Source organism: Tachyglossus aculeatus, chromosome 5 (genome assembly GCF_015852505.1).
Source record: "Tachyglossus aculeatus isolate mTacAcu1 chromosome 5, mTacAcu1.pri, whole genome shotgun sequence".
NCBI classification, from domain to species: Eukaryota; Metazoa; Chordata; class Mammalia; order Monotremata; family Tachyglossidae; genus Tachyglossus; species Tachyglossus aculeatus.
In genome coordinates, this window is record NC_052070.1 from 549280 (window position 1) to 573147 (window position 23868).

Consider the following 23868-nt stretch of genomic DNA (forward strand, 5'->3'; position numbering starts at 1 on the left):
TAGTTTTTTCTTTCCCCCTATCCTGGCCCCAGAGATGGTGTTCCTTTCCCATTTCAATGTCCCCAGGCTCTCGTGTCTGCTCTCTGTCCCTTGAAAATAAGTGTAGGACCCTTCAGGCTATCACCCAGACACATTGCACTCCAGGAACGGGACTAGCTGGGAGGAGAGAGTGGAGAGGCCCTGTGCTCACCCCCTAGCACTGTATTCAGTTCCTCTCAAGTAAGCTTCCATACTTGGAGGTATGGAAATTCAATGTATTTATTGAGTGCTTACTGTATGCAGAGCACTGTACTAAGCACTTGGGAAGTACAAGTCAGCAATATATAGAGACGGTCCCTACCCAACAATGGGCTCACAGTCTAGAAGGGAGGAAATATGGAATGCTTAATGAATTTGCATGTCATCCTTGTGCAGGGGCCATGCTAATCTTCTCTGTATCATTCCAATTTTAGTATATGTGCTGCCGAAGTGAGCACATATTACTTGTTGATGACTTCCTAGATGCCAAGTAAAACGCTGGGGTGGATACAAGACAATCAGTCTGGACACAGTACTTGTCCCACATGGGGCTCACAGACTAAATAGGAGGGAGTAGGATTTACTCCTACTTGTTAAGAAGCAGTGTGGCTTAGTGGAAAGAGCCCTGGCTTGGGAGTCAGAGGTCATGGGTTCTAATTCTGGCTCCACCACTTATCAGCTGTGTGATTTTGGGCAAGTCACTTAACTTCTCTTTGCCTCAGCTACCTCATCTGTAAAATGGGGATTAAGACTGTGAGCCCCAAGTGGGACAGACAACTTGATTACCTTGTATCTACTCCAGTGCTTAGAACAGTGCTTGGCACATAGTAAGTGCTTAACAAATACTATCATCATCATCATTTAATCCTCAGTTTATAGATAAGGAAGCAGGCACTGAGAAGTTAAGTGACTACTTGTCCAAGGTCACACAGCAGATCAATCAATGAATGGTATTTACCAAATGCTTACTATATGCAGAGCACTGTACTAAGTGCGTGGGAGAATACAATTAACAGATATAGCAGATATGTTCGTGCCCCAAAATGAGTTTACAGTCTAGAGGGGGAGACAAATGTTAATATGAGTAAGTAACTTACAATATATAATTTAAGGGTATGTACACAAGAACTGTGGCATTGGGGGTGGGGGGAATATCAGGTGTCCAAAAATAAGAGGCAGAGCCAAGATTAGGACCCAGGCGCTCTGACTCCCAGGTCCATGCTCTTTCCACTAGATCTAGACTGTGAGCCCGTTGTTGGGTAGGGACCATCTCTATATGTTGCCAACTTGTATTTCTCAAGTGCTTAGTACAGTGCTCTGCACACAGTAAGTGCTCGATAAATACGATTGAATGAATGAATAGATCATGCGGCTTCCCTGTTTCCCTATCGGTTGTTTGGGTCATGGTTTTTCACCATTTTGTTAGAGCCAGCCTTTCTCAACTTGGGACAACTTCCCTTCCTTAAGTGCTAGTATGCTGCTCTGCACACAGTAGAGCATTCAATAAATACCGATTGCTTTCTTTTTCTCCTTCTCCCTTAACAAAAGTTTCTGGCAGTGGTGACCCCAGAAGTATTTCTGGTGTAGGTTTTTGGAAATACATTGTATCTCACTCAATGGCACACTTTTGATAATCAACCTCATTCTCAACTGCATTGACTGAGCAGCCCCAATAGGCAGGGTTTGGCCCAGAATGCATGGTAAAGTACAGTATGAATAAATAATGTCAAAGTAAATGATGTGGTCCCTGCCCTCGAGGAGCTGATGGTCCTGTTGATGTAAGTGGAATCTCCCTTACCCCTCCCTGTGCCACCATGATAATCATTTAACCGGTGGCCCGTCTCCAGAGGGGACTTTGACCAAGGAGCCAGGATGTGGTGGTTGTGGTGTATGGGAATGACACAGACATTTCCTTGCTTTGAACCAGATGGATAAAGAGTGAATTCTTTTATGACATTATAGTAGCCTGTCCCCATTAGTATGCCAGCACTGTCAGGCCCCATACCCGGAGGGAATTTTTGCCTTCTGTCCTAAACATGGGGCACTCGGAACCTGGGGATGCCATGAGACCTCATCCACGTGGTCTGTGGGCCAAACCTGGAGATAGTTTTGAAAGGAAATGCCATCTCCTCTCGAGGGCTCTTAATAATAATAGCAGTAATAATGATGGTATTTAAGCGCTTATTATGTGCCAAGCACTACTTCTAAGTGCTGGTTGAGAGGCATCATGGCCTGAAGGAAAGAGCCCAGGACGTGGAGTTAGGATACCCAGCTTGTGGAGTTGTGAGTCAGGGTACCTAGCGTGTGATCCTAGCTCTACCACCACTGGCCTGTAAAATGGGGCTAAGATCCCTGCTCTCCAAAACTTTAAGGTTGGTAACTCTGAATGGGACAGGGACTGGGTCCAATCTGATTATTTGTCCTTGGCACATAGTAAGCACTTATTATGTATTTGGCACATGGAAAACACTTCATGCACGCTATATTTGATACTATCTCATGTATGGAACATCTGAAAAGTTGGGTTGAAAGAAAGCTTTTTTGCATGAATACTATTTCTTGGTATATTACACATAGGGTGCCAGACGTACTAATTGTATACACCGGGAAAAGGAATTTGGGGTATAAGAATCTATTTCAGGGCAAAGTTCATTTACTTGGATTCAGGGTTGTCTTTTGGTTCGAAGACAACTGCCGACACTGTGATTTATCCGAGGGTGTGTGTCAAGCTGACTATCTCTTGTACTCACAGTGTATGTGAAAATGCAGTTGAGCATCGCTTCTGCTCCCTTGAATTTGGAGGAGGAATGCTTAACCATTAGTGATTAAGAGGGGAAAGGTATGTCCTATTGCCAGCAAGACATTTACTTAAGGGTTTTTTTTACAGTAATGGTAATGGTTTGCACTGAATCATTTCCCCCATTCTCACTCTTCTCCACTATGCCCTGCTGCCCATGTTGGAAGAGAGTGGGAGAGGGAACAGGTGCAGTCTGTGGCTTCAGAGCAGAATATTTGCCCTTGTGGGCAGGGATCACATCTACCGACTCTGTTAAATTGTACTCTCCACAGTACAGTCTACACAGTAAGCATTCAATAAAAAGCATTGATTTACTGATTGATCCAGAGACCTCAACAGCAGCAAAGCACCTCTCTGGCCTCTGCCATTTGGTAACCATCCCCTTCATCATCCAAAACTGCTACCATTGTGGTTCAAGCACCTGTCTCTTCCAAGTGTTTAGTACAGTGCTCTACTCATAGTAAGCGCTCAAATACCATTGATTGAATTGATTGACTCGGCTACTGCATAGCCACCTTACTGACCTCCCTGCCCTTATAAAGATCTTTTAGAAAAATGATTGAAGCAGTAGAATGAAGAAGTATGGATTCGAGGGGGGAGGAGGCTGGAGACAGGTCAGCGAGGATGCTGATGCAGTAGCTGGCACAGGCTATGACAAATGCTTGGATCAGCATGTTAGCAGATTAAATGAAGAGGAATGGACCAAATCTAATGTTGATCCTCTCCAACTTGTCCAATCTCAGTGTGTGGGTGAGCCTTTCTCTTCTCACTCTCTCTCTTTCCAACACACACACGTATACATATGCACACACGATATATAAAACATGTTTTTATATATATATATATGTTGTGTGTGTGTGTGTATATATATATGTATAAGAGCAGGGAATATGTCTACCAACTCTGTAGTATTATACTCTTCCAAGTGCTTAAAACAGTGTTCTGCGCACAGTAAATCTCAATAAATAGGATTGATTGACAAGAGCTTATAGCCTAGAGGAAAGAGCATGAGCCTGAGAGTCAGAGGACCTGGGTTTTAATCCCAGTTCTGCCACTTGCCTCTGGGTGACCTTGGACAAATTGCTTAACTTCTCTGTGCCTCAGGGAAGCAGCATGGCTCAGTAAAAAGAGCGCAGGCTTTGGAGTCAGAGGTCATGGGTTCTAATCCTGGCTCCCTCACATGTCTGCTGTATGACCTTGGGCAAGTCACTTAACTTCCCTGAGCCTCAGTTACCTCATCTATACAACGGGGATTGAGACTGTGATCCCCACATGGGACAAGGTGATCACCTTGTATTCCCCCCCCCCCAGCGCTTAGAACAGTGCTTTGCACGTAGTAAGCGCTTAACAAATGCCATTATTATTATTATTATTATTATTATTACCTTCATCTGTGAAATGAGGATTCAATACCTGTTCTCCCTTTTACTTAGACTGTGAGCCCTACTGGTACAGGAACTGTGTCCGATCTGATTAACTGGTGTCTACCCCAGTGCTTAGAACAGTGCTTGTTAAGGGCTTAAGTAATACCATAATTTTAATTGTAATGTGTTCTCTCTCTCTCTCTCCCCCCCCCCCCACCCTTATTCTATGACCTCAGAGAGAAAGGAGCAAATCCTTGTTTCATTCATCCCTGTTTCAAAGTTAAAGTGGAACCATCCTGATTGGAAGTTGATATGACATACCACAGAATCACCATTTCAGTGGAATGTTCTCCCTTTTACATTAAGGCCCCATTCACCAGCATGAGATCTTTAAAAATGGAATGTGTTTCTCTGTTCCTGCTCTGGAAAATCAGCTTCTTCTGTGGTCTTTGTCATATTAAATGGTCCTATCAATCAATTAAATTTATTGAGTGCTTACCGTGGGTGGAGCACTGTACTAAGCACTTGGGGGAGTATAATACAACAGAGTTGGTAGACACATTCCCTGCCCACAGGAGCTTACAGTCTACAGTGAGAGATACATAGAAATAAATTATGGGTATGTACAGACGTGTCATGGGGTTGAGGGTGGGGTGAATAGCAGGTGCCCGAAGGGTAAAGATCCAAGTTCATAGGTGTCAGAGAAGAGAGAGGGACCAGGGAAAGAGGGCTTAATTGGGTAAGGGCTCTTGGAGGAGATAATAATAATAATTATGGTATTATTAAGGCATTGTACTAAGCGTTGGGGTGGATACAAGCAAATTGAGTTGGACCCAGTCCCTATCCCATATGGGGCTCAAAGTCTCAATCCCCATTTCACAGACAAGGCAGCTGAGGCACAGAGAAGTGAAGTGACTTTCCCAAGGTCACTCAGCAGACAAAGGGTGGAGGTGGAATTAGGACTCGTGACCTTCTGACTCCCAGGCCTGTGCTCTATCTGCTATGCCATGAGATGTGATTTTAATAGGCTCTGAAGGTGGGGAGAGTTGTGGTCTGCCATATATGGAGAGAAGGGGAGTTCCAGGTCCAGGTAAGGATGAGTTCTGTGAAATGAGAGACATTAGCTATTTTGTCCAAAATCAATGAGAATAAACACTGCACCAGTTGTTGTTCAGAAAGCTGGGGACTTTGATTTCAAGATTATACTCATGGTCCATGAAGCCAACAAACTGCTTTATCTCTGTTTCTGCGTCTTGGAGCTACTGGTGCTCCCTGACTTAGCCTAGAAATTGACCTGGAGAGGCTGAAGTGCAGTCTGCTTAGCCCCTGTCTCTTTTTCTAAGATGAGACCAATGACCCTCACGTGCAGGGGTGTGAACCAGGCCTGGGCTGTCTGTGGTGTCGGTCAGATCGGCGAGCTCCTCTACCTGCTCTGGTGCCTCAGTCCGGTCAGTCAGTCAGTGCCACCCTTATGCTGCTGTGGCTTGTGAGTCTCCTTGGGGTGTGGTTGCATCAGAAGATGCAGGGTGGAAATCCTCTGCATGATTTCATTTTAAAAGTTTTAGTCTTCTAGAGCCCATATGTTTCTGCTTGGAATACAGTGGGTCCTGAGGGCTGTGGCATGGGAAGGAGAAAAAAATGTCTTTGGGAGCAATTCACCTGCCTCTACTGCCTGCCATACCTTTTGTATGTTTGGTTTTTTATGGTGTTTAAGGACCATAACTTATCTATGTGTTAAGCGTTGCTTCAAGGGCTGGGGTAGATACAAGTTTTATCATGTTATGCACAGTCCCTGTCCCACATGGGGCTCATAGTCTAAAGTGGAGGGAGTAGGATTTAATCCCCATTTTACAGTGGAGGAAACTGAGGCATGGAGAATTTAAGTGTCTGGCATGGAGAATTTAAGTGCCTTGCCCGAGGTCAAACAGCAAGCAATTGGCAGAGCCAGGATTGGAACCCAGTGAGCTTGTTGCGGACTGGGAATTGTTGTTGTATTGTATTCTTTCAAGCGCTCAGTAATAATAATAATGGCTTTTACTAAGTGCTTACTATGTGCAACACACTGTTCTAAGCTCTGGAGAAGTTACAAGGTGATCAGGTTGTCCCCCATGGGACTCACAGTCTGAATCCCCATTTTACAGATGAGGTAACTGAGGTACAGAGAAGTTAAATGACTTGCCCAAGGTTACACAGCTGACACTTGGCGGAGCTGGGATTTGATCCCATGACCTCTGACTCTAAACCCCGGGGTCTTTCCCCTGAGCCACGCTGCTTTTCTGCAGTGTTTTGCATACAGTAAATGCTCAATAAATACAATATGAGATCTTCTGACTCCCAGGCCCATGTTCTTTCCGGAAGGCCAAGCTGCTTCTCATCTGTCACTTGGATTAGCTGCCTTCTGCCCCATCTCCCCTCTCCGCGCCTCCCCGGTGTGGTGTGATTTTGTGGCTGTAAGTGATCTGTCCAGCTGGGCTATGTCTTTTAGAACCAGACTCTCAAACTGGTGGCTCCCAACTAGTCAGCACCCATGAAGGAGTAACTCCACCATTAAGTGACTCTTGCTGTGGGGATAAAGTAAGTAAGGGCTATGGATTGGTGTCTCTAAAAATTGCCACATTTGCTTCTAATTTCACCCTTTCAAGGAACCCATAAAATGACTCTTGGTTTAAGAGGAACAATCCCTACTCTATTAAAGCAGGAAGGAAGTAGTGTGATTGTCCAAACATTCCCACCTGCTGCCTCCTACAGGCCAAGCCTCTCCTTGGCTTGGCAGGAGAGCAGTGAAGAGATTGGTACCCTTGGGTCTCCTGGCCTTCACCAGTTCTTCCTCCCCTCCCCAAGCTCTTGCTGGCTGACTCTCCGACCTTCCCTCCCTCACTTTTTTTTTAATGGTATTTAAGTGCTTACTATGTGCCAGGCACTGTACTAAGCACTGAGGTAGATGTGAGGTTTTAGGTTGGTCTCAGTCCTTATGCCACATGGGACTTACAGTCTTAATCCCCATTTTACAGATGAGGTAACTGGAGCAAAGAGAAGCTAAGTGACTTACCCGGGGTCATAGAGCAGACCAGTACTGAAGCCTGGATTAGAACCTAGGTCTTCTGACTCCCAGGCCTGGGATGTTACCACTAGAACACTCTGCTTCTGGCTCTTGTCAGTCTGTCAGTTGTATTTGAGTGCTTACTGTGTGCAGAGCACTGTACCAAGTGCTTGGGAGAGTACAATATAGCAATGAGCAGACACATTCCCTGCCCACAACAAGCTTATAGTCTAGAGAGGGAGACTCCAGAACGTTTGATGGGTGATGGAGCCCTTAAGCTGGTTTTCATGATCCCACCCACCAAAAAATAGATGTGGCCAGCGAGAGCGATACCATGTACAGAACTGAAATCCTGATTACCAGGAGCTGAACCTAGAGGGTGGAATGCCCTCCGTAGAGAGAGTTCTAAATACACAAAGTTTCACCAAATGATCGGTTGGGCAAGGGATTTGTTTTGTTAGATGGGGAAATAGCAGTCCTTGTGAGCTGGTGGATGGGAAGTTACTGGAAATTAGGTTGGGGTAAAGAGCCCCCCGACTCTTTTCTCCCAGTCAATCATTTGTATTTACTGTGGTCTACAGTGGTTTACTCCTTGCAGGTCACTGTACTAAATGATTGGGAGAGTATGATACAACAGAGTTGGTGTAGATGATCCTGCTCCCAAGGAGCTTACAGACTACAGGGGGAGACAGACAGAAACAGTGAGGTCTGTTAGAAAGAGTCAGAGGCCCTGGGCTATAACCACAGCTCCACTGCTTGCCTGCTAGGTGACCTTGGGGAAGTCAGTTAACTTCCCTGTGCCTCAATGATCTCATATGTCAAATAGGGATTCAATACCTGTTCTTCCTCTCCCTTAGATTGTGAGCCCCATGAGAGACAGGGACTGTGTTTGACCTGATTACCCTGTATAATAATAATAATAATGGCATTTGTTAAGCGCTTACTAAGTGCAAAGCACTGTTCTAAGCGCTGGATCTACCTCATCATTCACTATGGTGCTTGGAATAAAATAAGTACTGAAACAAATACCATAATTATAAGCGTCTGAGCGGGTCAGCACTGCCCTGGATAGGGAGAGATCTCCAATCAGGGATCAGTCCATCTGGTGGTGGGATCAGTGGGTGCCTATCCACTGGACCAAATAGCTCTGCCAGCAGTGAGGGGATTAGGCATTGGCTCCTTGGTCTGCAGAACTGTCCCTCCAAGGCACTAAATTCTTATTCGTTCTAACTGTATTTCTTTGGTCTCGAAAAACCCGATGTCCGAGTGAATGCAGATAAAGATGGGCTGATTCTCTGAGCCAGTGCAGGAGTGGCAAATCTAACTGGTTGTAGGGGAGGTGATTGGCTTCAGCCCTCCCTACAGGGGGTGATTGGCTAACCCCTCCCTGTGGAAGTATCTTCAGCTTTGGCCGGTGCATAGGAACTTTAGCGTGTGGCCAACGTGCTTGTGTTGGGCCCTCGGTGGATGGCTGCATTTTCTAATGTCAAACAGCCCTTGAGGTTCCAGTTATTAGATTTGTGGCAGCACATGTTGAAGAGGAGGCCAGAAAGGGGTGAGGAGGGAGAGGAGTGTCAGTTCGTTCCGTGCAGTGTTTAGACTGGGTCCATTGGCAGTTGGTTGGGCAGGACTGAAGCTATTGTCTTCGCTTCTGGCATCTGGTTTCCTCAGAGAAAGCCACAGAAGTGGGCTTTGTCCGCCCCACAGTTCTGGGCAAGTCCTGCAGTTGGGATCCTGTTTTTCCAATGGCTGGCTCCGTGTTCCGCCTCCATTGCCAGCTCGGATTGCCTTTCTCTTGAGCTTTGAATTGATCAGTCGTTTTTGTTGAGCACTTACTATGTGCAGAGCACTCTACTAATTTCTTGGGAGAGAACACAACAGTATAACAGACACATTGCCTGTCAACAACGAGCTTAGGCCTGTGAAGCTGAATAAAGCAATAGCTCTAGCAACTCTCAAGTTAGAGGCCACCTATCTAGAGTCAGGGAGATTGTTCGGAATCAGCCAATTTTGGGTGCCCTTGGAGCGAGGATGGGCTAGGTGGAAATTAGCCTTAAAATCACCTGCAGTCCTTCCTTCTTATTCACTCCCCTTCATTTCTCCTCCCTTCTCCTCATGGTTCCAAAAACGCATCCCTTAGTTCTTCCAGGGCAGATTCCGGGTCTGCCCTGGATGACAGCAGTGGTTGGACTCTCCCAGGTGCCCAGTGCTGTGTTCTGTCTCATTAGATGCTCAGGAAATGCTGCTGTTGAGTGAGTGAGTGAGGCACCTACCCCCTCCCTTTCCCCTTTGCTGCCGTCGATTGGAAAATTCTCATCATCCTCCTAGAGGGTCTTTCTGGTGGGGGAGGAAAGGGCGGGAGTGGAGGAGAGGAGGAAAGGCTGCACAGCACATAAAATTGGGTTCAGCATCTCCCCTTTGGACCTCCCTCACCATAGCCCCCTGGCCCCCTCACCACCACCACAACCCTGGCACAAACCCATCAATCAGTGGTATTAATTGAGGGCTTACTGTATGCAGAGCACTGTACTAAGAGCTTGGGAGAATACAACAGAAAGGTAGACTCTTCTAGACCGTAAGCCTGATGTCAGCAGGGATTGTTCCTATTGCTGAATTGTACTTTCCAAACGTTTAGTTCAGTGCTCTGCACACAGTAAGCACTTAAATACGACTGAATGAATGAATGGTAGACACATTCCTTGCCCATAAGGAGCTTCCAGGCTAGAGGGGGAGACGGAGATTAAAATAAATTATTGATATGCAAATAAGTACCATGGCGGGTGAGGTAAATAACGGGTGCAAATCCAAGTTCAAGGGTGATGCAGAAGGGAGAGGGAGTAGGGGAAATGAGGGCTTTGTCTAGGAAGGCCTCTTCGAGGAGATGTGATTTTGCTAAGACTTTGAAGGTGGGGAGAGTGATGGTCTGTTGGATATGGAGGAGAGAGTTCCAGGCCAGAGGCAGAACGTGGACAAGGGGTCAGCAGCAAGATAGAAAAGATCGAGGTACAGTGAGTAGGTTGGCATTAGAGTGAAGCATGCGAGCTGGGTTGCAGCAGGAAATCAGAGAGGTAAGGAAGTAGGGGGTAAGGTGATTGAGTGCTTTAAATTCTTTCATTCATTCCCACATATTTATTGAGCACTTACTGTGTGTAGAGCACTACTAAGCGCTTGGGAGAGTACAATACAAAGCTTACATGGTAAGGAGATTCTGTTTGTTGCAGAGATAAATGGGCAACCACTGGAGAGTTTTAAGGAATGGGAAAATATGGACTGAACATTGTTTTTTTTTTTTTTAAATGATCTGGGCAGCAGAGGGAACTATGAACTGGAGTGGGGAGAGACAGAAGTCAGGGACGTCAGCGAGGAGGCTGAGGCAGTAGTTCAGGCCGGTTAGGTTAAGTGGTTGCATTAACATGGTAGCAGTTTGGATGTTGAGGAAAGGGTGGATTTTAGTCATATGTGAAGGTTGAACTGACAGGAGTTGGTGACAGATTGAATTTGTGGGTTGATTGAGAGAGTTGAAGATAATGCCAAGGCTATGGGCTTGGGAGACAGGGAGGATGGTAGTGCTGTCTCGAATGATGAGAAAGTCAAGGGGACGATAGAGTTTCAGTGGGGAGATGAGGAGTTCTGTTAAGTTTTGGTAAAACTTAAAACATGCTAAGTTTTAGGTGTCGGTGGGACATGCAAGTAGAGATGCACTGAAGTCAGGAGGAGGTACAGACTTCAGAGAAGAAGAAAGATCAGGGCTGGAGCTGTAGATTTGGGAATCATTCTCATAATAATTGTGGTATTTGTTAAGCGCTTACTATGTGCCAGGTACTGTTCTAAGTTCTGGGGTAGATACAAGCTAATTGGGTTGGACACAGTCCCTGTCCCACATAGGGCTCACATTCTTAATCCTCATTTTATTGCTGAATTGTACTTTCCAAGGGCTTAGTACAGTGCTTTAGACCACCCAGTAAGTGCTCAATAAATACAGTTGAATGAATTTTACTGATGAGAACTGAGGCAAAGTGACTAGCCCAAGGTCGCACAGCAGAGAAGTGGTACAGCCAGAATAGAACCCAGATCCTTCTGACTCCCAGGCTCATGCTATATCCACTAGACCAAACTGCTTCTAGAGATGGCTGTTTCTTCTAGAGATGCGTAGAGATAGTTGTTGAAGCCTTGGGAGTGAATGAGTTCTCCCAAGGGAGTGGCTTTATATGGAAAATAGAAGGGGACCCAGAACTGAGGCTCAAGGGACTCTCATAGTTAAGAGTGGGAGTCAGAGTAGGAGCCCCCAAAAGAGATCAGCTTGTATCTACTGCAGCGTTTAGTACAGTCCCTGGCACATAATAAGCACTTAACCCACATCATAAAAAAAAGACAGAGACAAGGAATGAGCAGCCAGAGAGATGGGAGGAGAACTGGGAGAGGACAGTGTTAGTGAAGCCAAAGTTAGATAACGTTTCCCGAATAAAGGGGTGATCCACAGTGTCGAAGGCAGCTAAGAGGTTGAGGAGGATTAGGATAGAGTAGAGGCCATTGGATTTAGTACAGTGGCTGGCGCATAGTGAGTGCTTAACAAATACCATAATTATTATTTGCTAAGAAGATTACTGGTGTCCCTTGAGAGGGCAGTTTTGGTGGAGTGAAGGGGGCAGAAGCAAGATTGGAGGGGGTCAAGGAGAGAATTGGAGGAGAGGAAGTGGAGGCAGTGGGTGTAGACAAAAGGAGGTAGGAGAGGAGTGGTAGGAGGGAAAGAGGACAGTAACTGGAGGGAGCCTTGGGGTCAGAGAAGGGCTTTTTTAGGAGAGGGAAGACATGAACATGTTTGAAAGCAGTTGGGAAGAAGTCATTGGGGAGTAAACAGTTGAAAATGGCAGTCAGGGAGGGAAGAAGGGAGGGAGCAAGAGCTTTGACAAGTTGAGAAGGGAGGGAGTCATAGGCACAGGTGGAGTGAGTGGATTTTGGGAGGAGGCGAGAGATCTTCTCTTCAGATGCTGCTGGGAAGCATGGTGGAGTCGCAGGGCCTGGACCCTGCTCCCTTACCACAGCCCTCTGCCCCCCTCACTACCACTCCATTCCTCCGTTCTCCTCACCACAGCTTCTGCCCCCGACACCTCAGCCCTCTGCCACCTTCACCACCACTCTTTCCCTCTGTTCACTCACCAAAGCCCCCCCTCCACTCTTCTCACCACAGCCCCCTGCCCCCCGCCCCCCCCAAAAAGTACATCCCTCCTCTCTGTTCATTCCTTTGCCCCCTCACCATCACAACCCCTGCTCCTGCCTGCTTGTCTCCTCCCCCCCCCCCCCCCACTCCCCGAACCCCCCGCTGTGAGGCTCCCACCACCCACAAATACTCGTCCCCACCCCGGCTTGCTCTTGCTAACGATTATTTTGACTTGCCTTGCCTCACTTACAGTGGTGAAGATCTCAGTTTAATCCTGTTGGAGACCGTTGACTTGGAGGGAGCCTGGATTTTGTCTTTGTTCAGGGATAACTTGAAGGTCCCCCAGGGGTTCAGTTATTTGTCTTATTTGTCTTAGGTCACGCAGCAATCACTGAATTGCTTCTTGACTGTGAGCCTGTTGTTGGGTAGGGACCGTCTCTATATGTTGCTGATTTGTACCTCCCAAGCGCTTAGTACAGTGCTCTGCACACAGTAAGTGCTCAATAAGTACGATTGAATGAATGAATAAATATGATTGGATGAATGAATGATTGAGTGGGGGGTATTTTCTTGATTTTTAGAGAAGCAGCATGGCCTAGTGGAAAGAGCAGTGGCCTGGATGTCAGACCATCTGGATTCTAATCTTGGATCTGCCATTTGCCTGTTGCATGACCCTGGACAAGTCACTCAACTTTTCTGTGTTTGTTTCCTCAATTATAGATGGGATTTCAATACCTGTTGTTCCTCCTACTTAGACTGTGAGCCCAGGACAGGACAGGAACCACATTTGATCTGATTAACTTATATCTACCGTAGTGCCTAGAATGGTGCTTGATACACAGTGATTATTCAGTTGTATTTATTGAATGCTTACTGTGTTTAGAGCACTGAAGTCAGTCATACTTAATAATAATAATAATTATAGTATTTAAGTGCTTACTATATGCCAAGCACTGTTCTAAGCACTGGGGTAGATTCAGGGTAACTGGGTTGTCCCACGTGGGGCTCACAGCATTAACCCCCATTTTACAGATGAGGTAACTGAGGCACAGAGAAGTTAAGTGGTTTGCCCAAGGTCATACAGCAGGCAAGTGGCGGAGCCGGGATTAGAACCCATGTCATCTGACTCCCAAGACTGCTCTTTCCACTAAGCCACGCTGTTTATTGAGTGCTTACTGTGTGCAGAGCATTGTGCTAAGTACTTGGGAGAGTACAATATAACAGAAGCAGCATGGCTTAGTGGAAAGTGCACGGGCCTGGGAGTCTTGAGTTCTAATCCCATCTCTGCCACTTGTCGGCTGTATGACTTTGGGCAAGCCACTTCACTTCTCTGTGCCTCAGTTACCTCATCTATAAAATGGGGATTGACTAAGAATCCCACGTGGGACAACCTGATGACCTTGTATATACCCCAGTGCTTTGAACAGTGTTTGGCACATAGTAAGCACTTAACAAATACTATAGCTGTAAATTATTATTATTATTAGTAGTTGTACTAATAATAATGGTACTTGTTAAGTACTTAGTATTTGCCAAGCCCTGGTTTATCTTCTGGCATGGATATAGGTTAATCAAGTTAGACATAGTCCCTGTCACACGTGGGGCTCTAGCCACTAAACACACTTGCTTCTCAACTAGTATTAACAGTAGCTGCTTAACAAATGCCTAAATGATTATTCATTGATCCGGTCCAATCTCCTGGACTCTCCTGGTTACCTTGTACTCCCCTGGTTACCTTGTATCTCAGAGAACAGGAAACCAACTGTGCTGTGCCCCGGTTTTGGTGTCATGTCAGCAGGAGACTGTCTGGAGGCCTGGGGTAGGAGGAACTGTGTGTGTGAATGTGTGTGTTTGTGTATGTGGCTGGGCTGGGCCAGGACGGGTCCCGTGGGCCGAGCTCCATGGTTGTTCCACCTCCACCTCGAACTGTGACCCAATTATCCCTTGCCTCTTACCCTTACTGAATGTAAAGCACTTGGATGGAGCAGCATTCGAGTCCTGTGCACTTGCTGCCTGTGGCACTGGTCACTTTCAGAATGGCAGTGAACCTTCCTGATGAAACTCTAGCTCAAGGATGACATGTACCTCACTTGGAACTCCACAGCAAGCCTGGGCTTTCCAAGCGGCTCTGGCCTGAATTCCTGTGGGTCTCCTCAGTTCAGGCTCTTTGACTTCTCTGGAGCCGGCACATGGAAAGCAGCATGGCATATTGGGTAGAGCATGGGCCTGGCAGTCAGTTGTGGGTTCCAGTCCTGGCTCTGCCACTTGTTTGCTCTGTGAGCTTGGCCAAATCACTTCACTTCTCTGTGCCTGTTTCTTCGAATGTAAAATGAGTATTAAGACTGTGAGCCCCGTATGGGGCAGGGACTGTGTGTCCAACCCTATTTGCTTGTACCCACCCCAGAGCTTAGTCCAGTGCCTGGCACCCAGTAAGCACTTAACAAATACCAGAATTATTATTACCCTGAGGAGTTTGTGCAGAGCCTGAGGACACAAGACCACATAGTGTCCTCCCTCACCAGGGATTGGCTACCACACACTTGTACATGTCTATTTTATTTATTTTATTTTGTTAGTATGTTTTGTTCTCTGTCTCCCCCTTTTAGACTGTGAGCCCACTGTTGGGTAGGGACTGTCTTTATATGTTGCCAATTTGTACTTCCCAAGTGCTTAGTACAGTGCTCTGCACATAGTAAGCTCTCAATAAATACGATTGTTGATGATGATGATGATGATGATGATGATTGGAGGGATGTGCTTCCATGGCATCCTCCTCTGCCAGGGATTAGTCACCAAACTGTTACTGCAGGGACATGGGTCTTGCTACCTTGGTACCAGCAATGATGTGCCAGCCTAAGACAACATATAAGAGAAGTAGCAAGCCTTTAAGGCTAAGTCCACCCTGTTCCTTTGTGTAGCTTGCAAGTCTAATTTAAGGAGCTGTTGTTCCCAGTGACAATAAATCAAAGAGCTCTCCCCAAATTGTAATTACGATATGTATTGAGTATTAACTAGATGCCAGGCACTGCCCTCAGGGCAAGACTAGTACAAGATTGCCATACAATGGTATGGAATTGGCCTGGACTGCTTTGGGCACCAGGTCTTCACTCCAGCTCTGTTCCATAGGCAGATTTGAGGCCTCTCCCCACCCTGTTCTCCCTCCTGCTCCCTGTCTCCACACCCCACTTCCACCCTCTCTCCCATCCTGCTGCCTCCTTCAAAGAGCAAAAATCAACTTTAATAAGGAATTGGCTAGGTTGCAAGTTTCTGTAAAATTGGGTTTTTCTAGTTCCCTGTTCCTACAGCTATTATTATCAAGAAATGGCAGATGGAGGAAGTATAAATGCTATCTAAAATGAGACATGCTAGCAGCGGTAATATAGGTCTTTATCATCCTGCCTCTATCAGCCTACTGTGACAGAGTTTTATATTTCAAGGAGATTAAAAGGTGTATTTACTTGTTGCAAAAGAAACCATCCCATTGTTCCTTTAACCCCTTCTATTTTTAATAGCTCATTGCACTTTAACGATCACCTGGTTGAATTAGGTGGCAGGAATTTTGTATTCGCTGAAAAAATTTAAGCAGGCATATTAGTATTTTGCATTGCTGGGTCCACAGGGCAAAAATGCCTCCAGATAAGGGTCCCAATTTTGCCTTGGAATGGGAATTGGGAAGATTGGGTCCTTATCCCTGGTCCTGCCACTCATTCGCTCAAGTTCCATCATCAGAGAAGCAGCATGGCCTAAAGGAAAGGGCACGGGCCTGGGAGTCCCAGGGCCTAGGTTCCAATCCCGACTCTGCAAATTGCTTGCTGTGTGGCCTTGGACAAGTCATTCATTCATTCATTCATTTATTCAGTCGTATTTATTGAGCGCTTACTATGTGCAGAGCACTGTACTAAGCGCTTGGGAAGTACAAGTTGGCAACATATTGAGACAGTCCCTGCCCAGCAACGGGCTCACAGTCTAGAAGGGGGAGACAGACAACAAAACATATTAACAAAATAAAATAAATAGAATAGTAAATATGTACAAGTACTTCTCTGGTGCTTCAGTTACCTCATCTGTAAAATCGGGATTAAATCCTCCCCTCTCCTACTTAGACTATGAGCCCCATGTGGGACAGGGACTGTGTCCAACCAGTGCTTAAGGCTGTGCCTGACACATAGTAAGTGCTGAACAAATACCAGAAAAAATACTATCTGAACCTCTGCTACTACAAGAATGCTGCAATGAGAAGTGGTGTGGCTTAGCGGGTAGAGCATTGGCCTAGAAATCAGAAGGATCTGGGTTCTAATCCTGAATCTGCCACTTGTCTGCTGTATGACCTTGGGCAAGTCACTTCACTTTTCTGTGCTTCAGTTATCTCGTCTGTAAAAGGGGGATTAAGATTGTGAGCCACATGAGAGATATGGGCTGTGCCCAACCTGATTAGGAGAAGCAGTATGGCGTAGTGGATAGAGCACGAACCTGGGAGTCAGAGGTTATGGGTCCTAATCCCGGCTCCACCACTTTTCTGCTGTGTGACCTTGGGCAAGTCACTTTACTTCTCTGGGCCTTAGTACCCTCATCTGTAAAATGGGGATTGAGACTGCAAGCCCCACATGGAACAGGGACTGTGTTCAACCCGATTTGCTTGTATCTACCGCAGCGCTTTGTACAGTGCCCAGCACATCGTAAGTGCTTAAATGCCATAGTTTATTATTATTATGATGATTATTACTATTATTATTGTTAGTTTGTATCTACCCCAGTGCTTAGCGTGGCTTAGTGCTTGGGAGTCTCAGGTCATGGGTTCTAATCCCAGCTCCACAGTTTATCAGCCGTATGACTTTGGGCAAGTCACTTAACTTCTCTGTGCCTCATTCATTCATTCAATCGTATGTATTGAGTGCTTACTGTTTGCAGAACACTGTACTAAGCACTTGGGAAGTACAAGTTGGCAACAGATAGAAACGGTCCCTACCCAACAACGGGCTCACAGTCTAGAAGGGGGAGGCAGACAACAAAACAAAACATGTAGACAGGTGTCAAAATCGTCAGAACAAATAGAATTAAAGCCATATGCACATCATTAACAAAATGAATAGAATAGTAAGTATGTACAAATAAAATAAATAGAGTAATAAATCTGTACAAATATATACAAGTGCTGTGAGGAGGGGAAGGAGGTGAGTAAAATGGGGACTAAGACTTTGAGCCCCATGTGGGGACAACCCAATTTCCTTGTTATCTATCCCAGCACTTAGAACAGTGCTCCTCTAACAGTGCCAATAACGAGCTTACAGTCTAGAGGGGGAGATAGACATGAATATGAAATAATTTATAATATATAATTTAGAGATGTGTACATAAGTGAGATTGGGGGTAGGGTGAATATCAAATGTCCAAAGGTCACTATTATCTAAGTGCATAGATGACACAGAAGAGAGAGGAGCCAGGTAAAAGAGGGCTTAATCGGGAAAGGCCTCTTGGAGAAGATGTGACCTTAATACTGCTCTGAAGGTGGAGAGAGTCGTGGTCTGGCATATATGGAGCGGGAGGGAGATCCAGGATATGGGGAGGACGTGGGAAAGGGGTCATCGATGAGAGAGATGAGATGGGGACAGTAGCGTAATGAGTGCGAGTCCGCACAAGGTTTTCGATTTCTGGGGGCTCTTTTAGAAGGGGATCGGGCAGCTCTCACACCATATAATGACAAGAATTGTGGTATATGTTAAGAACTTACTTTGTGTTGAGCACCATTCTAAGTGCTGGGGTAGATACAAGATAACTAGGTCCCACATGGGGCTCACAGTCTAAGTAGGAGGGAGTACAGATGTTAAATCCCCATTTTGCAAATGAGGCAACCGAGGTACAGAGAATTTAAGTGATTTTCCTGAAGTCCCACAGCAGGCAAGTGGCAGAGCTGGAATTGGAATCCAGATCCTCTGACTCCCAGGCTCATGGTCTTTCTGTTAGGCCAAACAGCTGCAGAGCTGATCTTGTGCAGAGGGGCTTAATGGGAAAGCTGCCCAGTCCCTCCAGTAGTGGCCTGTGGAGGCAGAATGGTCTGGTCTAGAGGGAAGATGGGAAATGATGATGGTGGAGATGATGGTGGTCCGGGGCAAGATGAGGTTTAGCCTGTAACACTGTCAGGAAGGGCTAACTAGCAGGTCAGGTTGTAGCACTAGCAGTTTAGGTTGTAACACTATTAGGAAGGGCTAACTAGCAGTTTAGCTTGTAACTCTGTCAGGAAGGACTAACTGGCAGTTTGGAGTTTGGGAACTCTAGTGTCCCAGACTGTTCCAGGGTAAGGAATGATGATTGTAAGAAGGGACCAATTCTAAACTATAAAGTCAGGCAGTGGGAGGGTCTTTGGTGAGGCGGAAAGAAATCCTCCTAAGGGAGACAAGAAGGGAACTTGAGGTTTTTCAGCCGTCACAACAGAGGGAGTAACTGACAGCATATTGGTTGTGTACACAATTCTTTAGAATAAAACTGGAAGTTTAGAATGGATAGTGTTTTCTGTGCTGAAGATTATCTATGCTGGGAAAAAGAGAGGAAGGAAGAGGGGGAGAAAGCGACAGGGAATTGACGAGGGCTAAGTTTCCCAGGACTGAGCCCTGCCTCTGCAGATTAATCAGCATCTCTTCTGCAGTGTAATGCTAGAAATGATAAGAAGCAGCATGACGTAGTGCAAAGAGCACGGGGTGGGAGTCAGAGGAACTGAGTTCTAATTTTGGCTCGGCCATTTGCCTGCTCTGTGACCGTGGGTAAGTCACTTAACTTCTCTGAGCTTCAGTTTTCTCAGTGTAAAATGGGGATGCAATACTTCTCCCTTGTACTTAGTTTGCACCCCATGTCTGATGGGGACTTTGTCCAACTTGTCGGTCTCAACATCATAACATTGCTAAAATTCGCCCTTTCCACTGCATTCAAACTGCTACCACATTAGTACAGTCACTTATCCTATCCCTCCTGGATTACTGCATCAACCTTCTTGCTGACCTCCCAGCCTCCTGTCTCTCCCCACTCCAGTCTGTACTTCACTTTGCTATGCAGGTCATTTTTCTACAAAAACATTCAGGACATGTCACCCCGCTCCTCAAAAAACTCCAGAGGTTACCCATCCATGTCCACATCAAACAAAATCGCCTCAACTTTGTCTTTAAAGCACTCCATCACCTTGTCCCTCCTACCTCATCTTGCTATTCTCCTACAACCCAGCCCACACACTTCGCTCCTCTAATGCTGACCTTCTCACTGTGTTTCGATCTCACCTATCTCACCATCCACCCCCAGCTCATGTACCTCCTCTGGCCTGGAATGCCATCCCTCCTCAAATCTGAGAGACAATTACTCTCCCCTCTTCAAAGCCTTACTGAGGGCACATCTCCTCCAAGAGACCTTCCCAGTCTAAGCCCTCCTTTCCTTCCCCCCTCCCACTCTCCAGTACTTATGTACCTATCTGTAACTTATTTATTTGTATTGATGTCTGTCTCCCCTACCAAACTATAAACTCGTTGTGGGCAGGGGCTGTGTCTGTTTATTGTTGTATTGTACTCTCCCAAGTGCTTAGTATAGGGCACTGCATGCAGTAAGCACTCAATAAATACAGTTGAATGAGTGAATGAACTTGTATCTACCCCAGTACTTAGAACCAAGCTTAACACATAGGAAGTGTTTAACAAATATAATAGTAATAATAGTAATAATGAAGAAGAATTGTGGTGTTTATTGAGAGTTTACTGTGTGCCAAGAACTGGAGTTGATACAATAAAGCAGATTAGCCACAGTACCTGTCCCACATGGGGCTCAGTAAGAGAGAGAACAGGTATTGAATCCCCATTTTACAGGTAAGGAAACTGAAGCACAGAAAAGTTGAGTGACTTGCCCCAGGTCACCCAGAAGACAAGTGGAGGAGTCGGGAATAGAAACCATGTCTCCTGGCTCCTAAGCCTGGGCTCTATCCATTAGAACACACTGCTTCTCAACATATTCCATGGCATCTCCTCTTGCAAGGAAAGAGACAATCTCGCCTGATCCAGGTCAGACTGAGTGAACGACCATGTTGCAGCAGCAGTGCGGCGGCAAACAGGTCTGTGAGTGCTGATGCAGTCCTCTGCCCCGGCCCATGACACTGGGGTCTCTTCCTCTTGGCTCAGGGAGGGATTTGCCAAAAACGTTCTGAGGATCTGGATGAAAATTAATTTGCTAACATCTAGATCATTAATGCAAGCACTTATCCTATACTGCCTTGATTATCGTATCAGCCTTCTTGATGACTTCCCTGCCTCCTGTCTCTCCTCACTCCAGTCTATACCCCATTCTGCTGCCCAAATCATTTTCTTTCAAAAACATTCAGACCATGTTTCCCCACTCCTCAAGAAACTCCAGTGGTTGTTCATCAAACAAAAACTCCTCACCATTGACATTAAAGCATGTAATCACCTTGCCCCCTCCTACCTCACCTCACTACTCTACTGCAACCCAGTCCATAAACTTCGTTCTTCTAATGCTAACCTTCTCACTGTACCTCAATCTTGTTTATCTTGCCATCGGCCTCTTGCCCACATCCTCCCTCTGGCCTGGAACACCCTCCCTCATATCAGACAGATAACTGCTCTCCCCCAGTTCAAAACCTTATTGAAGGCGCATCTCCTCCAAGAAGCCTTCCCTAAGCCCCCCTTTTTTTTCTTCCATTCCCTTCTGTGCCAGTTTTACTTACTCCTTCATTCATCCTCCCAACCCTACAGCACATATGTTTACATTTGTATATATATATATATATGTATATATATATAAATCTGTTTATTTATTTGTCTGTTTGTATTAATATGAGTTTGTGGGCAGGAATGTATCTGTTCATTGTTATATTGTACTCTCCTAACTGCTCAGTACAGTGCTTTGCATGCAGTAAGCGCTCAATACATATGATTGAATCGATCCATTTTCGTGCCCGAAGTTTCATGCAAGCAAAATACCAGAGGATGTTGCTGGGGACAATGAATAAACGAGGTCATTTATAAAACATTTGAAGGGTAAACCCAGACACAGGGTGAGAGGGAAGGACTGACAATGAACTTGAATTTTTCAAGAAAAGAAAGGAGCTTGTGTGCTTGTCTGTGTGTGCGCGTGTGGGGGGGGGGAGAGAGAAAGGGGGAGAATGTGTCTCTTCACTGTTATATTGTACTTTCCCAAGCGCCTAATAATAATAATAATAGTAATAATAATGTTGGTATTTGTTAAGCGCTTACTATGTGCAAAGCACTGTTCTAAGCGCTGGGGTAGATACAAGGTGATCAGGTTGTCCCACGTGGGGCTCACAGTCTTCATCCCCATTTTACAGGTGAGGGAACTGAGGCCCAGAGAAGTGAAGTGACTTGCCCAAAGTCACACAGCTGACAAGTGGCGGAGCCGGGATTTGAACCCACAACCTCTGACTCCAAAGCCCGGGCTCTTTCCACTGAGCCACGCTGCTAATACAGTGCTCTGCACACAGTAAGCAGTCAGTAAATGTGATCAAATGAATGAACAAATGAATGAATGGATGGCACTGCCACCCTCTTCAAGACCTTCAGTGCCAAATGCCACTGGGCTATGCCCGTCCACCAGGACATTGTTCCTTTCCTCAGCCTCTCTATATTTGGACTCCTAGAGTGAGTCATCTACACTCGCTGCCTCGAATTCCTCTCCTCCAACTGTCTCTTGGACCCCCTTCAATCTGGCTTCAGTCCCCTCCACTCCACCGAAACTGCCTTCTCAAAGGTCACCAATGACCTCCTTCTTGCCAAATCGTACGGCTCCTCCTCTATCCTAATTCTTCTCTACCTCTCAGTTGCCTTTGACACTGTTGACCATCCCCTTCTCCTCAACAAGTTATCCAACCTTGGCTTCACTGACTCCGTCCCCTCCTGGGTCTCCCCTTATCTCTCTGGCCCTTCATTCTCAGTCTCCTTCGGGGGCTCCTCCTCCCCCTCCTATCCCCTAACTGTAGGGGTTCCTCAAAGGTCAGTTCTTGGTCCCCTTCTGTTCTCCATGTACATTCATTCCTTTGGTGAACTCATTCGCTCCCATGGCTTCAACTTTCAGCTCTATGCAGATGAACAGACTGAACTCCTTATTTTCCCTCCCAAACCCTGCCCTCTCCCTGACTTTCCCATCACTGTTGACGGCAGTGTCATCCTTCCCGTCTCACAAGCCCACAACCATGGTGTCATCCTCGACTCTGGTCTCTTGTTTACCCTCACATCCAATCCGTCACCAAAACCTGCTGGTCTCACCTCCGCAACATCGCCAAGATCCGTCTGTTCCTCTCCATCCAAACCGCTACCCTGCTCGTTCAATCTCTCATCCTTTCCTGACTGGATTACTGCATCAGCCTCCCCTCTGATCTCCCATCCTCCTGTCTCTCCCCACTTCAATCCATACTTCACGCCACTGCCTGGATCGTCTTTGTGTAGAAACGCTCTGGGCATGTTACTCCCCTCCTCAAAAATCTCCAGAGGCTACCAATCAACCTACACACCAGGCAAAAACTCCTCACCCTCGACTTCAAGGCTCTCCATCACCTCGCCCCCTCCTGCCTCACCTCCCTTCTTTCCTTCTACAGCCCAGCCTGCACCCTCCGCTCCTCTTTCGCTAATCTCCTCACCGTGCCTCTTTCTCGTCTGTCCCGCCATCGACCCCCCATCCCACGTCATCCCCCTGGCCTGGAATGCCCTCCCTCCGCACATCCGCCAAGCTAGCTCTCTTCCTCCCTTCAAGGCCCTGCAGAGAGCTCACCTCCTCCAGGAGGCCTTCCCAGACTGAGCCCCCTCCTTCCTCTCCTCCTCCTCCCCCTCCCCATCCCCACCACCTTACCTCCTTCCCCTCCCCACAGCACCTGTATATATGTTTGTACGTATTTATTACTCTATTTTACTTGTGCATATTAATTCTATTTATTTTATTTTGTTAATATGTTTTGTTGTCTGTCTCCCCCTTCTAGACTGTGAGCCCGCTGTTGGGTAGGGACCGTCTCTATATGTTGCCAACTTGTACTTCCCAAGCGCTTAGTACAGTGCTCTGCACACAGTAAGCGGTCAATAAATACAGTTGAATGAAAGAATGAATGATGATACCCAAATCTACATCTCCTCCCCTGTTCTCTCTCCCTCCCGCCAGGCTCGCATCTCCTCCTGCCTTCAGGACATCTCCACCTGGATGTGCTCCCGCCACCTAAAACTCAACATGTCCAATACTGAGCTCCTTATCTTCCATCCCAAACCCTGTCCTTTCCCTGAGTTTCCTGTCACTGTAGATGGCAGTGCCATTCTTCCCGTCTCACAAGCCCACAACCTTGGTGTCATCCTTGACTCCGCTCTCTCATTCACCCCACATATCCAATCCGTCACCAAAACTTGCCGGTCTCACCTTCACAACATCACCAAGATCTACCCTTTCCTCTCCATCCAAACCATTACCTTGTTAGTACAATGACTCATTATATCCCCAACTGGATTACTGC

The 23868-nt window shown here is 46.4% G+C and overlaps 1 non-coding gene across 1 annotated transcript; it reads right to left on the reverse strand.

Moving 5' to 3' along the window:
* Window positions 1–369: 369 nt before the first annotated feature.
* Window positions 370–476, reverse strand: LOC119929167. The gene has a single exon (XR_005451305.1). It is a non-coding gene; the product is annotated as a U6 spliceosomal RNA (small nuclear RNA).
* Between the last annotated feature and the right edge of the window lie 23392 nt (window positions 477–23868).